At 37.4% G+C, this 22,119-nt stretch overlaps 1 long non-coding RNA gene across 1 annotated transcript in view; it reads left to right on the top strand.

The window, feature by feature from the left end:
• LOC119256640 (uncharacterized) overlaps positions 1 to 21,933 on the top strand; it is a 34,690-nt gene extending 12,757 nt beyond the window's left edge. The window contains exons 5-6 of the long non-coding RNA XR_005127849.2: positions 21,311 to 21,399; positions 21,913 to 21,933. This is a non-coding gene — a long non-coding RNA (uncharacterized LOC119256640). The remainder of the gene's footprint in view (positions 1 to 21,310; positions 21,400 to 21,912) is intronic.
• The last annotated feature ends 186 nt before the right edge of the window (positions 21,934 to 22,119 follow it).

Below are 22,119 nucleotides of genomic sequence, written 5' to 3' on the forward strand. Positions count from 1 at the left end.
ATTACTAGAAGATTTAACAGCAGGGAATCAGATTAACTGCTGTCTTAGAAGAAACAATGAAGAGGGGGTCAATGATATGTATAAATAAAAGGACCTAAATGCACATCCCTGGCAAAAAAAAAAAATCAAAACAGCAACAAACACATAAGACAGCAAACAAAATATTAATTTCAATGTCCTTAGTATAACTCTATTTTGTACTGTGAATTTGATTTTCCAAACAAATAATGGCCTGGACACAGACCTAAAGCAACTAGCCATGTATCTGTTCAGACTCTGCAAAGAATTTTATTGAACCGAAATGTGATGAGCATCTGTCCTTGGTGATTTATTCCAAACAGCAGAGATGTTATAAAATGAACACATTGCATCTCCTGCTATAAAAGAGAAACAAAATGATCTTTTAGTTAATATCCAATCAAACTTCAAGACACCTTATGGAACACAAGGATTTCATGGGATCATTTCATTCCTTTGCACCTTTCTCCACAATGCTAAAACAGGATTAACTTAAGAATTTCTAAAATGCAGAGCTAAATGCGTATAACGGGTTTTGTTTTTTTCCAGATCAACAGATGCCACTTGATTTTTATTTTTATTTTGACAACCCAAACTGTAGGCCCAGGCTAGGGTGCTAATTACCAATAAGTTCTTATTAAAGAACCAAGAGTGCTTTTTTAGAAAGTTCAATACCAATTTGGGCCTCCGGGCTACTGAGTTACAAATAGGAGCAGAACCTTTTCAAGTCCAGGATTGGATATACATTTTGTCAGGCACAATAGACTATTTCTGGGAGAATTGCTGCTAAAAAGAAAAAAGAGGTTGGGTTTAAAAGCCTTCAAAGACTTCTAGCCTGTGAGTCTTGTTCCACAAAAGAATTTTCAGATGACTTGTGGTACAGATGAATCCCAAATAAATTAATGCCCACGGGACATTAAAATTACAATTCGCGCCCCAAATATTTCCACAATACAGCAGTTTGAGATTGTCAAATAAAAACAATACAGGTTTTATTTAATCTATCCAATTTATTTTTAAGAAGTTCATTAAAACTAGGGAATTAAACTTTCAAGTGATGAAAAGGTAATTTCTGTTTATATCCAACTCAGAAAAAAAAAGTCTCAAATTATTAGAGTTAGAACAAAATGAGTTTTTAATATTAGGCAAAGAGAATGCTTTCTATTGAATCATAGAACTAAATCTGCCAACACAAAGAATAGGGATGAGATAAGGGAGGATTTAGCATATTCCAGAAGAGCTGGAAAATTTCAAACCTGATGTGGACTGATTGCTCTGAATTTTTTAGGTTGGTTGTCCATAAATCTTCGTTGTAATGAAAAAGCTGCCAAGCCTGGCATTTTCATTTCGGCTCTTCAAATTCTAATGAAATTCTATACATAGAATTTCATGTATAGAAATTCTATGTATAGAATTCATGAAATTCTATGTATAGAATTTCATATTTGGCATACCTAGTACATATGGTTAGGTAACGCTTTGTGGCACCACCTTGGGGTAGAAAATTTTGAAATAGAGGAGCAACTTCAAAGAAGTAGATATAAATCTGATCAGCCCTTGAAATATTAAGACTGGCTTTGGAAAAACCCCCAATCTCATTTCAAGGTAACCAGCGGTATTTCAGTGACAAAGACCTAAGGACTTAAAGCAAAGGTCACAACCAACCAACCTCCCAAGCTACATTTCAGCCTTGTATGGCTGATTTTGTAGGGTCACATTGTGTTTTTAAAGCAAGTTGGCCAATATGTAAAAATCTGATTTTATCAGGTTTCAGCTTCTTTTGAAAAATTGGAAGATCTGAAACAATGGGCCCAAATTGTCTCTGGTAATAGTGGGCAGGAACAGAGTGTGTTCGATTTCTCTAGTCCCCTCCAAGCACCCGCCTACCCCCCACCTCCAAGTCCCTATCTTCTAAGTACAGCTGCTCCTCCTAGATGTCTGGCCCTTTAGCTTGGGTCCCAGGCTCATAGTCTCTCATCCTTTTCTCCAAACTCCTCAAGATGGTCACATTTCTTATTTCAGAGAATGGCTAACCAGAAAGAAAAAAGAACTGAAAGATACGTAGAGACAAAGTGACTTACCTAAAAGTCGGTTACGAAATAAAATTCTGAATATTGATTCAGCATATTTTTAATGAGCAAGCTAGGGCCACCTGGTTTTGTCAGTAAATTTTCACTAGAATATTGCCACCTTCACTTGTTTACATATTATGTAAGTTTGCCTCAGACCACAATTTTGAGAGCCCAATGACCTATAAAACCTAAATATTTTATCTTGCCCTTTACAAAAAAAGTATGCCAACTCCATCCCTCCAGTACTCTAGATTTAGGGATGGGCTCCCATTTCTAGAGCTCACAAATGATGCTAATGCTTCACTTAGGGACCCTTGCTCTTTCCCATAGTGCTTTGCATCAGCTAAGGTCAACTGCCTGAGCCCATCACTTTATTTTCTGGGTAGGTGTGGCCACAGTTTCAAATTCAGAAAGTATTCCATTAATAGAATTATTTCTTCAGTAATATATACCTAAGACTTGGAATATCCTTGCTGCCCACCTCAGGAGATGCCAGTGCTGACAGTAATTATGAACTGGCTGGATCCTGGTTTACTTTAAAAAAAAAAAAAACAACAACAACAACAACAATGAGAACTCTTTTTTTATAGATTTTATTTATTTATACAAGCACTGGGGTACAGGTCAGAGGTGCGGGAAGGTGAGAGAATTCACCAGAGAGAGCGGGGAACAGAACAGGCAGACTGACAGAATACACTGCTGAGGGGAGCAGCTGGCGAGGCAGGAGAGGTCTGCCACACCACGTGGGTTTCTCCCTGGCTGGCCAGGAATCGAACCCACACTGCAGAGGCTGCAGACAGCTTCACAGTGTGATGGTCAACCTGCTGCACCGCCGGGGAGGCCCCTGGTTTACATTTTTAAAATAATACATTCAGGGAGTTAAATTGCTTTATTTAGCAAATATTTTTTTATCAAATGTTCCATGTAGCCCAGAGGATCTCAAAATCCAATTTCTTCTACTTTGTTAAAAGCAATAAATTCGATAGAAAGGAGGGTCAAATCAATAAAAGAAAAATGACACAGGCCAACAGATTGATAGGAGTTGTACTTCCTGCCCCAGCTGACAAAAATATCATAGCACTAGGGCCTATCTGGTGGTGCAGGGGTTAAAGTCTCAGCACTATCAAGCTATCACCAGCCACTTTTCACTTCGGCATGAGGATCCCCGGCCAGAGAGCTACCCACATGGTGCAGCAGACCTCTCCTGTCTCGCCTGCCGCACCCCTCAGCAGTGTGTCTCAGTAGATCCACCTGTTCTGCTCCTCACTCTGTCTCTGGTGCATCCTCTCACCACCTTCCCTGCATCTCTAGCCTATACCCCAGTTCTTGTATGCATAAATAAATAAAATAAATCTAAAAAAATTCATAAAATTAGCCAACACCTAGTTAGGTCTTACTCTGTGCCTTCTAGTGAACATGACTTTGTCATGTGGCATTCACAGGAACCCCATGAGATAGGTGTTGTTACCCTCAAACTCATTTTATAGAGGAACAAACTGAGATTTAAAGAGGTTCAGCAATTTACTCAAGGTTAAGATGCTAATTAAGAGCAGGACGAGACTAGAATTCAGGTCTGACTTCAGAGACAGCTCCATTGAGATCTCATGAAGCAAAAGAGATTGTCATTGAGACAAACTTCTTTCCTATAGAAACTGATCAATGAAGCTGGAGAGGGTAATGCTAAATGAAATAAGTAGGAAAGAGAAAGACAAATACTGGACAGTGTCACATATATATGGCATATAGAGAAATCCAACAAGGGATCAGGTAAAGCCAAACTAAGAGCTAACCCCAGAAAGCTGACTATACAACTGACACATCCATATTGGGAGGGGGAAAGGCCAGGGGAACATGGGGAAGGCGTGCAATGGATGATGGCGGTGAACTATGGATGTCTTGGTGTGATGGCGGGTGTGTTGTGGTAACAACACCTAAGAAGGGAGGTCCTATATGTCTAATACACAAGCAATGATGTAAAGCAATGCTACCTCAATGAAAAAGAGAGAGAGAGAGAGAAAGAAATGAGTAATGAGTAATCATGGCTTAGTAAGGTTACTGGTTGGAACTTTAGGTCCAAGATTGCTCAAATTCCCAAAGCTCACTCAGATACTGTGCATGCAAAGGAAATCACCTTCTGTTCAGTTAACATTCATCCTTCCATTTGAACTTTATGTATAATTATGATGAGCAATAGTGAGTCAAAAGGAGAGCAAATACCTGAAGATTCTGGAATTAAAATGTCAAAAGGACATGTCAAAAGTACTCATGTACAAAGATGTTCCAAAGGTGAGAATTTCTGAATTGTGTCTGTTTCTATGAAGCTTTGCTTCTAATTGGTGAGCTGTTCAGGTGGATTTTTCTTTCCATGATAAGAGGGGTTTCCCCTCAAGGGATAAATGTACTTACTAACTGATGCTCCCCCCACCCACCGACCCCTCACCAGCAGAATGTGAGCCAATATGCCTTACCCAGGGGGAACTCAACTCAATGCCTTGCGGTTGACAAATACCATAAATGTATTACTTGCTCTTGCACCCCAGAGAACCCACTCTCTTTTGTCAAGTCCAGTCTCTGATAATGAGATGAAATCATCTTTGGTTAAGGAATTGACAGATTCAAAGAGAAGAGCCTTTTGAAATTCCTTTATTACTATTTTTGATTTTGTTTCCTCCTTGTTTAACTTCATTAGGAACTTTTTTTCTATCACTAAAATGAAAATAAGCTTTGTGTCTAATACACAAGCTTTTGTGTTTCGTTTTACATCTTCCTACCGAGGAAAGGGTGGTCCCATTCCACCAGCTCTCTGGCTAACAATGGCCAGTAATTGGAGAGAAGCTTCCCCCTCCCTTTTTTAGCAGCAAAAGCACCTCTTCTGAGCAGGCGCCTGGGGAGGAATGTGTCATAAAGGCACATTCCTCATAATCAAGGATAATTCAAAAGGGAAACAGTGACCGAACATCCACAGGAGCCAACAGAAGCCTAATCCTGAGCCCAGTTCTGCAGACGGGGACACAGGCTGCTGCAAAGCCAGGGCAGATGCCAGGGAAGGGACCAGCCACAAACCGAACAGAAGTCCAGTCCAGAGCTTGGCATCTGGGTCCTTCGGCTGCCAGCCTTGCCTCGTGAGTAGCCACAATGTTTGGCTCCTGTGCAGAAAACAACAGAGGATGAGGCTAAAGAGGTCCATGCTCTGTCCTGCCAGCAACAGGACGAGGCAGTGCCAAGGAAGGCTGCAGTGCCACGCTGTGCCAGTGTGCCTTGGAACGGTTTTTTTATTTTCTAAAGGGACAACAGAATTCCTGCAAAAAGAAAAGACCAGATCCAACACTCAAACCATTTCTCCCATTTTCCTTTAAAAAAAAAAATTTGCTATTCCTATCCACAGTCCATTATTTCACGAGGCTGGTGCAGCCATGTCTCATTCTGCTTCTCTCCCACAGCAGTAGCCGCGCATCAAAACCAAGTCGGCAATTTGGTTCACAACCATTACAAAACTTCTATTTCTGATCCCCCACCACCACTGTTATTATTTGCTGTTATCCAGCTTCCAGAATAAATTGTCAGTAGAATGTGTTGAGTAGGGCTGGGCTGGCAGAATTGATCGGGATAGACAGAGAGAGAGCATCTTGGTTAGAGTTGAGTAAGTCATTCCAATGCAGAAGATTTGCAAGAGGCTTCCAAGGATGGTTTTGTGACTGTTCAACTGGGAAAACTGTAAGAAATTGTAAAATGCCAGAAGTGAAATATACCACCTAGACGCCATGATTCTTGAAACATCAGAAATCAAGGGAAGTAGGGCATAGAATCCTTTACAGACACATCACCCAAAGCAGTGATAGTGAAGAGAAAGATAAACAGCTGGGACTACATCAAATTAAAGAGCTTCTGCACAGCAAAAGAGACAATAACAAAAACAAAGAGAAACCCCACCAACTGGGAGAACATTTTTGCACCCAACACTAATGATAAAGGACTGATCACAAAAATCTGCAAAGAGCTGATGAGACTCAGCAACAACAAAGAAAATAATCCAGTCAAAAAATGGGCAGAAGAGCTAAAAAGAAACTTCTCTGAAGAGGAAATGCAAATGGCCAACAGACATATGAAAAAATGTTCAACATCACTTGTAATCAGGGAAATGCAAATCAAAACTACCATGAGATACCATCTCACACCAGTGAGAATGGCACATATTAAAAAAACTAGCAACAACAAATGTTGGCGAGGATGTGGAGAAAAAGGAACTCTTGTGCACTGTTGGTGGGAGTGCAAACTGGTCCAACCATTATGGAGAGCTGTGTGGAGATTTCTGGACCTACTAAACATAGAGCTTCCATATGATCCAGCAATTCCACTCCTAGGTATTTACCCAAAGTACACAGAAACATCAATTCCAAAGAGCACCTGCACTCCTATGTTTATAGCAGCACTGTTTACAATAGCTAAGCTTTGGAAACAACCCAAATGCCCAAAAATAGATGACTGGATCAAGAAGATGTGGTACATATATACCATGGAATATTACTCAGCATTCAAAAAAGATAAACACATGCAATTTGCAGCAACATGGATGGCACTGGAAGGGATCATGCTCAGCGAAATAAGCCAAAAAGAAAAAGAAAAATACCGGATGGTCTCACTCATAGCAGGAATCTAGAAAACTTAAATAAGGGACCAGGAAAATGAATATAAGAAAGTGAAAATCAAAATCAACAAAAAACTATGAACCAGAGACACTTTTTGGGGGTGGGGGGCGGGAGGGGAAGGATTGGGGTCAGAATGGGGCGTTTGCAATTGTATGGGGGAATATAAAAATAAAATTTAATATTTAAAAAAAAAAAAAAAAAAAAGAAAGACAAAAGATAAAAAGTATTTTTTTTTCTTTGTGGGGTAAGATCTCTCAGGATAGCTGAGGAGTGGTGATTCCCTCAGAAATTGATGTGTGAGTCCTAAAGGGTGAAAAGCAGAAGAATGGAAAGGAAAGCTGAAAAAAAAAAAAAAAGCTTCAAATTAAGAGGATATCGTGTGTGAAAACCCTCCAATAAAAAGGTGAAATATCTGAAGAACCGAATGAAGGCTGGAGTGATTACACAGAATGCGGGGTGAGGATTATCACAGAGTGAGACTGGAGAATAAGGAAGCTGAGACAGTGCCTGGATAGAGAACTGGGGTGAGTGTGAAACTTCAGATTATTTCATGGTTCTCTTTGTACCATGATTTTAAGTCCACCATGTTAGTAAGGTTGTGTCACTTTGCTATGACTGCTGATGGGTCAAATGACTACAAACTTAGTGGTTTAAAACAATATAAATTTATCTTATGGTTTTTGAGAAAAAAAAAAAAAAAAAAAAAAAAGAATCCTTTGCCCATTGACAGTAGATAAAGGAAGAAGAAGAAGAAGAAGAAAATCCATGATGGCTATAGAGACCCTTCATTCATTGTCTTACCCAACTGCATTCTCAGACTTGCCACTCAGAAAAACTCAAGCCTAGCTTATTTTTTTATCAGAAAATGTAATCTCTTGTCATCACGGAGAAGACCTTGATTTTGTCAGTTCACGCCAGGTCTCATAGAAGATGAGCAAATTAGCATTCTCTGTGAATTTTTCAATATAAAATTGAAGGACATTTCATTTATTTATTTATTTATTTATTTATTTTTAATTTAAATATTTTATTTTATATAATTCTTACATCTTTTTTCATCTTTGCACAATGTATGCATTTTCTTTTCTTTTTTTTATTTATTAAGGGAGATATTCCAGGTTCTCATTTTCCTGTTCAAAATCCAGATGAATAGATCCTAAGGTGAAAAGTTAAAATCTTACCTACTTTTTACATGTCCTCTTGTTTGCTAATGCTGCTGCTTAATGATTGATAAATAAAACGTGGGCCATCCTAAAATGCATACATCCCAAAATGCAATACATGGTTTTTGGAGATCAACCAAGGTTTTCAAGCTGACCTAGAGTGTCTTCCTGTTCCCTCCCATGGATCAAATGACACAATCCTTTCCTGGCTGTGATGTCACTATTCCCTTCCTATCAGTCTTTTGCTCAGTGTTGTTTATGCAGTGACAGTCTCCTTGGCGAAAGCGGTCCTGATTTCTAGTTTTCTTTTATCTTCTACAACATCTGGCCCAAGGCTGGGCCCTGGATAACAATTTGAAATTTTAGAAAAGATTACTTGCTTTGCAAATTGAAATTTATCTCTGTCTGTATCATGAAAAATAAAGTTTTTCATAAGACTTATACCTAGGTGAAAATTAATATTTTCAATGTGAATTGTTGTCGCTTATGGGATGCTGACTATGTATACAGAAGTTAAAAGAAACTTAACTACTATTCAAAGGAGCTTAAGTTTAGTGGCTGTGGTCAAAATAACAAACTGTGACTTGCTCTCAGATACTTACTATGAAAAAAGGACACATGTATTTCATCACAATCTCTGGAATACCCCCAAATATTATTCCGTAGTCCACGTATAGACTATATGTATTGTTTAATATCATGCTAACGAGATTCTTCTAAAAAAGGTCACCCAAGGTGCATTTCTTGAAAAGTTCCCAGGTCCATAGATCCCTGGAAAGTGTTTCTTTACTCTCAAGGGAAAAAAAAAAATCCAGAGATCCAGAAGAGCAACAGTAAATGTTAATTTAATGCCTGCCTTATTGGGAGACTGTTCCTTTTAAATGTTTAAAGAGTTTTATTTTATGTTATTTTAATAATAGCATTGTATTAAAAGCCAGAGCAGTCTACAAAATTAAGGACTACCAACTAGAGCAAAGAGAACAAAAGAAAAACTATAGGAAATTGGTGTCAATACTTTGGGCAATACCACCAGAAAGGAGATTAATTCAGAGAAGATGTAGCAATATGATTTTATGTCAGATGTCAACATGTCAAAAATAATTGTATTTTGTTGCAATAATAAAATAAAACCTCTTATTTTCTTTCTTCATAAAGGCACATATCACATGAAACCAGCACTTTCAAAATGCGCCATCCTGCTTAGAAATAATATTTACTCTCCTGGTGGAACTGGGCACTGGGTGGAGGAAAAGATGTTAAAGATGAAACGAACTTTGACCATCCATGGGGAAATGTGGCTGGTTGCTGGACTGTGAAGAGGCTTTTAACTGGGTATTTCTCCTCCTTTTTTCTCCAACTGCCTTCTAGCCCCAACCCTGTCCCTAACCACCATTTAATAATAGAGGTAAAAGACTAAAGAGTGTTCAATTTAAAAGTTCAGACTACCAACGTGCTAAGGTATCACCACTCATCACTGAATACTTCTTTTTGTTTCTTTTTTTTAAATTAATTTATTTACTTATACAAGCACTGGGTACAGTCAGAAGTGCGGGAGGGTGAGAGAATTCACCAGAGCCAGAGCGGGGAGCAGAACAGGCAGACTGATGAAATACACTGCTGAGGGGAGCTGCGGGCGCTGCAGGAGAGGTCTGCATGCCATGTGGGACCCTCGCTGGCGGTGGGGGATCGAACCGGTGCTGCAGAGGCTGTGGGTAGTTTTGCAGCCCAGCGCTCAACCGCTGCGCCACCGGGGAGGCCCTTCTTTTTGTTTCTTGACCAGACATTTGCTGGGGTTTGAACAGACCCAGCCAATAAATGGCAACTGGAAGGACCAGTTCAGAGACACCTACGAAAGGTAGCCAAAATATCTTATTTGTATCCCATTCATATTATCCCTCTTTTCCTCAAGGATTCTTCTAGTCTTTCTGATTATCCCAGTCTTTCTCAAGGACCTTTTTAGTGAATGAAAATGAAATTCATATATGTACTTTCACCAAGAAACAAAACGGGGCTTTAATAAAGAAAAAGTTTACTTGCTGTTCAAATTGGCCCAGTGTGAATTTCAGCTTTCTGTGTATCACGGGAAATAAAGCTCGAGGCAAGACAAGGATATTCGCACCTCTGCCAAAAATTAATATATTTTTTAATGGTAAATTAACATCAAAAGTTTTATACATATTAGTGATGGTCTGACCTCCAACTGTTCACAGTCATGTCCAATCCGCACACACAGAAGGAGAAAATCTGTCTGCTATGAATGTTCAATTTGTTCAATTCCCTGCCATGTCTTTTCAGCTGTTAATGGTACTCTGCGAACAGATGATGACTTTAGTGGGAAAGGCAAACCAACAGGGATAAACCACTTCAAATTTTTTGAGGTGATCATTTGTGATTTAGGTACGCTTTATCATCGTGTTTACTAAAGCACACACATACATATGGGTGTGTGCGGAATTTTAAAAAACCAGCCCACCAGAAGAAGTGAATAGATTTTTAAAATAAGATCTTCTGTTGTTTTGAAAGCACTGTGTCTGCCGTGTTAGAGGGGGAATCTTCCAACTCAACAACAAACATTGACTGAATCCCTACCGTGTGCCATTTGGGGGTGCTTATAGGAGGGGGACGGATGGTGGCAGAAAACTACAAAAATAACATGATCCGTCTGATTACAATTTAATTGAACACCTAGAAATATTGCCACCCAACTCAGTTCCATACATAAAAACTGCAGAGCAACTAGAAACTATCCTGAAATCTATCAAATTGCAAGTCCCAGCTGAATAGCCTATGAGAAGATGGCCAGTCCATCAATATTCTGTGCATTCTTTCTCTAGAAAATCCTTTTATCACAACAGAAACAGCAAGATGTAAACAGGCAATATGGGGGCCTGATGTCAGAGTCAATCCCAAAGTAAGAGGAGCCCCAACAAATATAGAAAAGGCTAAAATGGTCAAGGAAAAGAAGAGCAAAAAAAAAAAAAAAAAGATCCAGTTGCTTGACACAAAGGGAGTCATCATTAAACCTGTTTGATCTGATCTTTGATCAGGATATAAAAATAATTACAGTATAAATAACCGTCCCCCTTAATTTGTTACAAACTATGAATCAAATGAGCCTGGGGTTGAAATTTATACTAGCTGTACAATTGTGAGATCTTTCTCTCTCTCTTTCTGATATATGTGTGTGTGTGTGTGTGTGTGTGTATATATATATATATGTGTGTGTGTGTAAGTATATATAATTACATATATATAAGTGTGTATATATATATATATATACATACACACACTTGAGATAGATAGATATATATCAAACAAGAAAAAGAAAACAATTCTAAAATATATTGCACCAAATAAAATAGCTTTGAAATATGTAAAATTACAAGAAGTTAAATTCACCACTCCAGTGGGAAATTTAGTAAATTTATCTTACTAATTAGAAGTTCAAAACTAGTGAGGACATAGATTTGTATAGCAAAATTAACAGGCTTGATTTAATGGACATATAAAGAACACTGCTCCAAATAATTAGAAAATAATATTGTCTCAAACGCATATGGAACAATTATAAAAATGATCAAGTATCAAGGCACAAAGTTTAGTAACTTCAAAATATTATCATACATTCCAGATTCCTTCACCAAAATGCAATTTAGTTTAAAATACAATGAAAGAATAACATTTTCAAATTATGTCTTGACATTTAAAATGTTTCTAAATCAGAGATTAAAGAAAAATAAAATATCAATTTTAAAATATAAGTCATAGTAAATCAGTTAATAATCATTTTATTAATTTTAATTTTTTAGAAAAACAGACTGAAATCTACAGAACAAAGTATCCATAATTAAAATTTAGAAAAATAGAGAATGTCAATAAACAGAAGGAAGAAAAATTATTAAGTAATATGAATCAATCGTTAAAATAGTTAATTTAAAATGGAATAAAATAATAAATAACAAAACCAGCAATTTTTTTAAGATTAGTGAAACAGAAAAATTTATGGCAAGATTGGTACAAACAAAAGAGCACGAATAAAGATCAGAAATTCAAGAACAGAAAATAAAAGGATAATCAGAATACCAAGAACATTAGGTTACTAATTTAAAACATAAATGAAATGGACAAATCCCATTTAAAGTATTTAGTAAAACTGATTCAAGAAGAAATAGAAAACATCAGTAAGTCACTAAATCTTCAAAACATTGCATCTTTAGTTAAAAATCTTTCCCTCAAATTTATTAGTTGAGATGTTTTTATAGATTAATTCTCTTAAGCATTTAGATTGTCTGATTTAATTATAGAAAGTCATAAGTCAGCAGAATTAAAAGAAAAATAAACAAGATAAACCTATGATAATCTCAAAGAAAGCACAAAGCATTAAAAAATGTTTAGCATATGTTCATGATAAAAATTATTTAAAAAATAGAAAATTAAGGCAGAAAAAAGGGTATCTACCAAAAACCCATAGTATATATAACACATAAAATTAAATATCACAATCATAGTCTCTAAAATTAGTAAAAGGAAACCCTCAAGAACTATAACAAAAGGCAAAGGAAGGATAAACCAAAATCAGAACAGTGATTACGTTACTCCCACTGGGAAAACATAGTTACTACAGGTGAAAAGGGTCTTCCGTAAGAGTATTCACAGTCTTCTACTGCTCATATTGAATGTTCAATTTACTATCCTTTTATGTTATTTTTATGCATGAAAATGGTCTATATTTTTTTTAATGTTCTTAAGAATGAAATTAGTGGCTATGAAGGCTCTGACCTACCTGACGCAGAGAGCCCTCATGATAAACAGGTGCCAGCCTGGGCAATGCCAGGCAGACCACATGGCCAGATTTTCTGCTGAGCCCTGAATGTTAGGAAGGACAGAAAAGCAGGGAGATGCAGTCCATATGGTCAGATCATCTCTCCCACAGCTCTCTCCCAACTGAGGCTTAGATTTTGTCATGTAATAGGACTGAGGTTTTTTTTTGGTTTTTTTTTTTTTTGGTGGCACAATCACACTTTCATCACATATCAGTCATAACATTAAAACCCATTCCATTTGATAAACTAAATTGTATTTAGTTGACACTGTATAAATAAAGCAATTCAACATCCAACACAGTCAAGTGTCATGGAATGGTATTTCCGTCAACAAAGAACTGCATACGTGAAAGTACATGATCGTGGTCCCAGCAGCTACATGTGCAGCAGGCTCTACCAGCTGGGCTTGTGTGCTTGACCTCTGCTATGTCCACACAACCATTCTCAGAATATATGCCCGTCCTCACATATGCTCGTGAGCCTGGCTGTAGAGTCTCCCTAGTCCCAGCCAGTTCCAGATTACAAGGATTCACGCGACATTCATATTCCTGTTCTTCTGATAGAATAATTTATCTGAGTACTTTGCTTCTCCAGTTTTCAAGAATAGCTTAATTATTTAGTAAATGTGGATTTACTACACATATATGACCTTTCAGAGAAAAACTGTACTTTTTCTCCAGCCTGAAGATTTATCACTGCTATTGCTATATCAGCTGATTGAATTTCTTTTTCTCTCAGACTTCTTTCCAGCCTTGAGTGACATGCTATTGGCTCTTCTAAGCTTTTGCTTGTCCACCCAAGAACCCACCTGTCTAGAGTCTCTTCTCCCATTACACACGGATTCATTTGCTCACTCATCCATTCAACAAACACTTATTGACCAACTCTGTGCCAGATTAAGCAAAAGGACACAAAGCAGATTCTGTTCTCCTTAAATCTAGCTTGTGGGAATTTTATGATTAGAAGTCAGGGTCATTCAAAGGAAAGAATGGAGAAAGGGAGAAAAAGTGATTGGAGAGAGAAACAAGACCAACTTTCTGAGAAATTAGGAGGTACATACATGTGAATAATAATGATTGGACTTCATTCCCAGAGCACACCGTGTTTCGCGAACTTTCTCCTAAATAGTCCCTCAGCTTTGCTAGATCCTCAGCATTTAAGACATCCTTGACCTTCAGAGGCAGTGAGAAAAGAAGAGAGAAGTTAGTGCCTGTCATTTGACTCAGGATCTATTTTCGTATGAGAACCTCTCAGGTTTTGTTTGTTGGATTTCGTGTTTTCCCCCACTGGTTTGTTCTATTTCAGATCTACCTCTTTAACCTTTCCTGGGCCATGGATGGCTAGTGAAGCCTATGGGCACCTTCTCAGAACATGTTTTTAAAATGAAATTATAATTAATTAAATTAAAATTAAAATTAAATAAACAAAAATAGATAAGATTGCAAAGAAGTGAATTACACTGAAATGCAGTTGTATTCATGAACCTCCCTGAAAGCACAAGCTAGGGCAATGAAACAAAATGGGGAAAGAAAAACCAGTCCTACACCCGGATGCTTTTGCAGAAGGTAATCGGCTACGGTGCAGTGATCGAACTAAAGACCAATGTGTTTGCTGTGCCAGACAGAGGCATGCACTAACTCCAGAAAACTTGATTTAAAAGTGAAGTGGCTGATTGTCTATTTCCTAATAAAGCACTGCAAACAAAAATACTCAGTGTTGTGCTTCAACGGCATTTCATTCATCAAATGTTTCTAGCACATCCAATCCATTTCTTAATTTCTATTTACTCTTTCTTCATCACCCCTGCCCACCCTACTTCATTCCACTCTTTGATCTAAGTCGAAGATGTTGACAAAGGATTTGGCTTATCCTGCCTCACTGCATGGGATTCCATCACCTCTCAATTAATGAAGCAAACAGCACTAGAGGGGCTCCAATGTAAGTATTCTCTATGTGAACAGTAACGGAGCCTCGTAGATTGCTTGATTGCACACCTAATCATTCATGGTAATACATCCACTGGGCTTGATTGGGGGGGAGGGGTCAATGCTTTTTGACATGCCAAATCTGACGCCCATCACAACTGAGCGCCTTTGCAGAAAATATTTGACAGAGACCTATATGCACCCACATGAAGAAATATGGTCCCTGCACCATGTCTTTATTTGGGAATCTCCCCAAGCACCCTCTTAATAAAAGCCAAGGATGTAAATATCTCCAGACTCAGGAGATAAAACACCTTGCTGTCGATTTTCTCTTTTCAGTAATTGCTTTTTTCCAAAGAACTTAATCAACTGTATCTACCATATAGCATCGTTTCGGCCAAAATTATTGTATTTCCTGCATGATGATGTCCTTACTGATAATTGATATCAATTCACACAAATATAAAGACGCATTATCCTCACCTTCCAAATGAGAACTCACAGTCTCTCTCTCTCTCTTATTTTTCCTCCCTCCCTCTCTCTATATATCACTCTCTCACTCATACACACACACATTCACACACACACACACACACACACACACACCTTTACCCAGCACCTTCTTCCCCTCTATATCTAGCGTACAGAGAGAATAAAAAATTAAAAAATATTAGATATTGCCTTTTGACTTGACTGCTAACACAATAAAGCCACATTGTAAACTGAATCATCGGAGTCTGCTGTTCTTATTACTCTCGTTGCTGGTATTACTTCATGGATATTAGAACCCTTAGGGATATTGGAATATGAATAAAGATTTTTTTTAAATCAGTTGGGTTTTTTTTTTCTTGGTTCTGTTTCTAAAAATAATGCAGTTTGCAAAAACAGAAGGTTTGGTTTATAACACAAACAAAATTGTTACATTCTGAATGGGTTGTAAGTACCTGATTCTTTGCCTTTTTACTCATCCCTGCAAAAAAAAAAAAAATCTGCAAATCCATTTGCTAACCAGCTGTACCTCTGTGCGAAATAGATAACAACCTGTGCAAGCCAGGGTTTGCTGTGAATCGGTGCTGATAGGCCCGAATCTCATAGCTTTTTTTAAATGCTAATGACAAGAAACATTTCCGAAGCCAAAACGCTCTTGTAGATCTGTCTTCCTCTATTATGACTGATATTTGCTTGTAAGTACATAGAACACTTGTTCCCTGTCCCTTATCTTCGGTGCTGCAGCACGCTGACCTACATACCATTCAGCACAATATGATGCACAAACATCCTCTATATAATTTTTCATTTTCGACTTAAAAACAGTAGAGGCAAAATAGGATTGCTGCAAATCTAACAAAGAGATGGCATTATTTCCAAATAAAAATGTGCATTTTTCCAAAGAATTTATTTGTCTAGCAGCATGAAGTTCATACAGAGCAATGCTGAAAAAAGGGTGTTGAATTGCGATTAGGAAGGAAGGACTTAGGGAGAGAAACAAAACCCATCTTTTCTACTCCCCGAGAATAATTAAACTAACTTATTTCTCACCACAATTAAAAGTTCAGCTTTTCTGAACCGTGTTTTGGCGGTGTCACGAAACACAGCAGATAGAATAATGCTGAAATACGTACAATCCTAACAAAGGCATACGGCTAGAAAGTGACACGGGTAGCTGTGGAAGGAAAGAAATAATCTTTCCTCACACCTGCCATTGTCAGAACACTCCAAGCCAAGTTCTTTATCTTTTTTTAATTTCTTGACGCTACGGTTGCCACCTTGTAAAGTCCTCTCCACTGCTGAAATGATATTGGGGTTTCCAGCAAAACTGCTAATAGCTGCCATTGAGACCTGAAGCATGTGGCTATCTGTTGACCTAGCCTTTTTAATGCTCTACTCAGACCATTGTAATTGCAAATACAGTTGAGCCACCGATTTCTAGGGCAGCAGCACAGAGGAGAACAGCAGAGGTGCCAGCAAGGTCATAGGGCAAAGAGGGTGAAGACCCCTCATTAACTTGGAACATAGCTGGAAGTCTCCACTTGCTCTGCTCCCCTTCACCAACCTAAGAGGTGGCTTACACATGCACCTAGGTTTAATTTTTAATGATCTGCTGTCTTTGTTTTCCAAGTATGATGTGTCTAAAACAATTGGAAAATCCCCGAGCAAGAGAGAAATGCCTGGGGTTGTAGCCCAAATGTCCTCTTTCCTTGCACTTTGAGTAATTAATTGTGGTCCCTCATTATGTTGAAGGGACCAGAGTAACCGGGCTGTGAGAAATACTTTTGCCACCATTGTGGAATGTTGACAATAGGTTTTGAGCAGGAATCACATTTCTGAATCCTTCTGTTATGGTTCTCTAAAAGTAAAGCAACCTTTTGCAAAGAGTTCGCAATTATTTGAATTTGACCAGCTAGAAACCTCTCTTCCAAAACCCATATTAAACATAAAATAAATCTTCGTACTTTTTGCAGCTTTGCAGTTATTCTGCTTAATTGTTTGCACCAGCCAAATTTATCCATCAGCTGCCAGAGCCCTGCTTATTTGCGAGTAGTATTAACCCAGCATTTTAAATTTCTACAATGTGTGATATAGTGAGCAGAGCATTCTGCTGAGAGTCTGGAGACCCAAGTTTCATCCTGGCCCTGCCACATTCTAGCTGTGTGACTTTGAGCAAGTCACTTGACCTCTCTGAACCTGTTTATCTGGGGTTTGGAGTAGTTAAATGATAAGAGCTCTTCTGGCTGTAAAATTCTACAATTGGCTCCACATATATTCATTTCATTTGGGACCACTTATCTCACCACTGTTGGCTCATGTTAACTGCTAAATACCATAGTACAACTTTGTAAGTGCTTATTTCAGATGATACTGAAAGCTCTTGGAAAACCTTGTCTTTCAGCCTTGCCATAGATGTGCTCTAGTGATAACCAGTTTCCACTTGACTATACATTGCTAATGGCAACGTTATGCACCCACACGAGCTCCACAGGTCTAACTTATTAATGGTCTATGCTAATGCAATTTCCAGAAAGAATGTTGTTATTAAATTTTCTGGAATTTCCACACAGCAAAACAACATATAACTGCTTGATAAATTACTCTGAATAGATTTAGTAATTTGTGTTAGGGTGGCTCTCATTTATGTAAGAAGCCTAAATCCATTTAAAGTTAATTTCTAATTTTCTTATATTTATGTCATTCAGAAATACACTGCTGGTCCAGGAGCAATCTTTCCAAAACCCAAGTGATCTATTAATTTTGTTTGGGTTAAAGCATAAAATGTGAACAGTGTGCAGTATCCACAGTTTGCCAGTTACTCTTCACAAACCTTCCAAATACGATCTACGAATTCGTTTCTCACATGGCTGAGATATTTCATAGCATCTCTGTATTTTATCTTAAATACAAGGGGAAAGATAGATGGATTTATTAAACCACAGTTCCTAACAAATAGCAAATTAACATAAAAATGTCCATGGACCGAGCAATCTGCATTTTATATTGCTTTTAAGGATTTTGGATGAAAACATAGTCCAAAATGCTGGGTCCTTTTCCATGAGCGTCTATTTACAAAATATACCCAAATGAAGATTCTACTTCCTCACTGTCATCATTATTTAAACATAATCACACTGCTGTTGAATTCTGTCTGATACTATGGTAGGCACAGTAGATAGAGCCACTTATGCAGTTATAACCGCAGCCCATGAAAGACAGGAGATGACAGTAAGATGGATTTACCCACATAGAATATACAGATTATGAAATATAAGCATCGGGTTGAATTCCTACAAGGAATGTAGAAAAGTGTTGAATTTTTAATGCTGTGCTCTGGTAACTTCTTATGCTTTAAGCTTCAGCAGACAGTTAATTACACACCACCACACACACACACACACACACACACACACACACACACACAAACATCAAGCACAGAAATGCAGGTAAGTGACTTAAAAATGGCTCACAGACAGAAAGTAGTATTTCTGCTAGGGATAATTTCTTAAGGAATTTTGAAAATCCCTAAATAATTTGAAAAGGAAATGAGATGACTGATTTTACTTTGCTTTAACCAACATAATTAATTTACTCACTATTTATTTAGCATTTATTGAGTTCTTACTATGTGCCAAGCAGCATGCTTTTACTAAGCTTAGTGTAATTCATGAGAAAAATAAAATAATCAAGAAAGAAATCTCTGATTCCTAAAGCACTTCCATTGCAAAATCTACAAACAAAGTGAATTAGAAAAGATGTTGTTAATAAAATATTTTAAATCTGATTCTTTAATATCAAAGAAAAATTAAAGAGATGCTATCTTAATTATCTTTTCATGCTATCACTAGAAATATTTCTGAATTTTGTTCCAGGCATTCTTTTGTAGTAAACAGAAAATATGATCCATTTGCATTTAACTTTGAAGATGTAATTAATCTGGTATCTCTATATTATTTGTAAGTAGATGATCCAAATTATATCAGACCTAATCCTTAACTGGGCAACTGTGTCTGAGCAGAAATGACAATTTGGGTTAATGGTACAGTAGTTAAGAAGGGTATGGCAAAATAAATTTTGAGAATATGATCATTAAAGTTGCATTTCCATATTATTTTAATTTGAATTCCTTATCTCTGGAGCTAGCACACTAGGTAACATCAGGAACGCATCCTTACCCCTATCACAGGTACTAAAAATGCTTCATCCTAGGTTTGTCTCAGCTATAGCTAGAGTGGCCATACATATCTTTGCTCAGGACATCCAAGTTTACTCCTGTTATCCCAGTATAATTACCATAGCTTCCAATCACACTTCAAATTAGTTACTCCCTAACTTCCAGCTACATTACAAAGCTATAATGATCAAAACACCATGGCATTAGAATGAAAACCTATGGATCAATGAAAGGAACTGAGAATCCAGAAACAAAGCCCACACATATATATGGGCAACTAATTATAACCAAAGAGCCAAGAGCATTTAAAGAAAGCATTAAGAAAGAAAATTCTCTTTGAAAAATAGTGCCAAGAAAACTAGACAACTACATGCAAAAATATAAATCTAAACTATGCTCTTACACCACACACCAAAAGTAACTCAAAATGTACTAAAGACAACATAAATTGCACACCTGAAATTTATGTTATGAGCCAATGTTGCCTCAATAAAAAATGTTTTTAAAATACATAGAAAAAAATAGGTGATAAACTCATCATGTAATCAAATGAGAAGTCTTAGAATGAAAAAGCTTCTGCAGAGAAAAAGAAATTGTCATAAAATTGAAAAGGAAACATATTAATGTGAGAAGATATTCACATATTCACTCATATGGCAGGGCTTAATAGCCAAAATGCATTAAAAAAACAACAAAAAAACTTAAATGAGCTGAGGATCTGAATAGATATTTCGCCAAGGAAAATATACAGATGGCAATTATAACTTGTCATTAGGTAAATACAAGTCAATATCACAATGAGATATCATTTCATACTTGTGAGAATTACTTATATCAAAAAGTCAAGAAACAAGTGTTGGATGGAGAAAATGAACCCTTGTACACTGCTGATGGGAATTCAGTCTTGTGCAGCCAATATGAAATGGATATCCCTCAAAACATAAGAGAAGAAATCCCATCTGATCCAACTAAACGGAAACACTAATTCAAAGTGATGTTATGCACTGTTATGTTCATTGCAGCATTTTCAATAGCCAAGAGCTGGTAACAACCTAAGTGCCATTGACAGATGATTGTATAAAAAAGATGTGGTATATATGCACAATGGAATACTACTGAGCTGTTTAAAAAGATGAAATTTTGGGATTTGCAATAATATGGAGGTTCTTATGCTAAGTGAAATAAGTCAAATGGATAAATACAAATACTGCATGATTTCACTGACATCTGGAAGATAAAGAAACTAAAAAATGAACAAACAAAACAAACTCTCAGGTTATAAAAACAAAATGTTGGTTATCAGATAGTGAAGGAAAGGGAAGTAGATGAATTGGGTAAAGGCGATTTATATGGTGTTGGGTGGAAACTACATTTTGGGTGATAATCATAATGCAGTACATACAGCTGTTAAAATATAATGCTGCACACCCTAAACAGCTATGTTTTAAACCAGTATTACTGGAATTGAAAAAAAAATAATATATAATTTTTTTAAAAGGCCTAGTTAGGGATGATTGATTACACAGTTCCCTTAATCATAATGCAATTATGATACACACCCAGGCCCTTCATTAGAACATAGTCTAGTCTTGTCCCAGCATTAGAAATGTGGTAATCTGCAAAGTTGCAAACCCCTGTGGGAATGTATAATCGACTTCCGCTACACAACAGACAGTTTTTGGAAGAAACAGGCTGGACAAATTACCTTGCTGACTCATGAACATCCCCTTTACGCACATGTCCTGTTCAGCCATCATTTTGCACCCATTGAATCCACTAAAAATTCCAGATGTGGCCAAATTCTCCTGGATGTTTCACATAGCCAGACCTGTCAAAAACTTCTTAAGAGCAGAAAATAGATCTTATTCACCTTGGTGTCTCCAAATGCCTTTACCACTCAGTGTTGTTTGTAAGAACCACTCAATAAATATTTGTTGAAATGTCTGGAATATCCAGTCAAAACACCTGGCTGGTGGCCTAATTCTTTACTTTCTTTCCAGCTATTTATCATCATGGAGACTCAAAGAAATCCAGAAAACAGACAAGTGCCAGACCTATGCGTGTTTATGGGGAGCAGTGCCCAGAGAAGGTAGTAACTTCCACACTGAACCCACTGCCTCCTCTTCTACTAACTTCTCAATTTATCTTCATGCTTTTTTCTAAGGCAACTAATTGGCCACATTCTATAACCCAGATATTCTAGAGTTAAGAGCCAGGTCTTCCCCCAACAAACCCATCAAGAAAACAGGTGTTTCCACCTGGATCTCTTGTGCAAATTAAGAATAGGGTTTCAGGACAGAATCTTAAGAAAGAAACACCCTCCACTCTCCATCCTGCCCTTAAATTGTGCAGCATCTAAAGATGTCATGACTTCATGCAGAAACCAGCCATGGTGATGGGATAATAGTGAGATAACGGAGAGATTAAAATAATATTTTGCTCATTCTGACTTTAGAAGTTGAGGTTTGTCCACAAGTTATTATTAGGAATTATAATATTCAGATAACCCCCCTACATTTTGCTGACGCATTTTGTCACCATTTTACATTGCATGCTGTTTTGCAAATCATAACTTTAGCACACTTGTCTCTTGGTTTTTCAGGTTACCCCAACAGTAAATAAGAGACTGCCTAGTGAGACAACTTGCTGGGGTCACATGGGAGGAAGTCAAAACTGCCGTCTAACTTGGTGTCGCCTGAATAAGGGAAAGGTTTTTCACCAGGTCCATGCTTGTTTGGAAAGCAATGAAAAGCAAGGTGAATTTCAAGCTGGAAAGAAGGGATATGAAAGAGCTGAACCCTGGACTCCG

Source organism: Talpa occidentalis, unplaced genomic scaffold (assembly GCF_014898055.3).
Source record: "Talpa occidentalis isolate TD23 unplaced genomic scaffold, MPIMG_talOcc4v2.1 talOcc4.353, whole genome shotgun sequence".
NCBI lineage: Eukaryota > Metazoa > Chordata > Mammalia > Eulipotyphla > Talpidae > Talpa > Talpa occidentalis.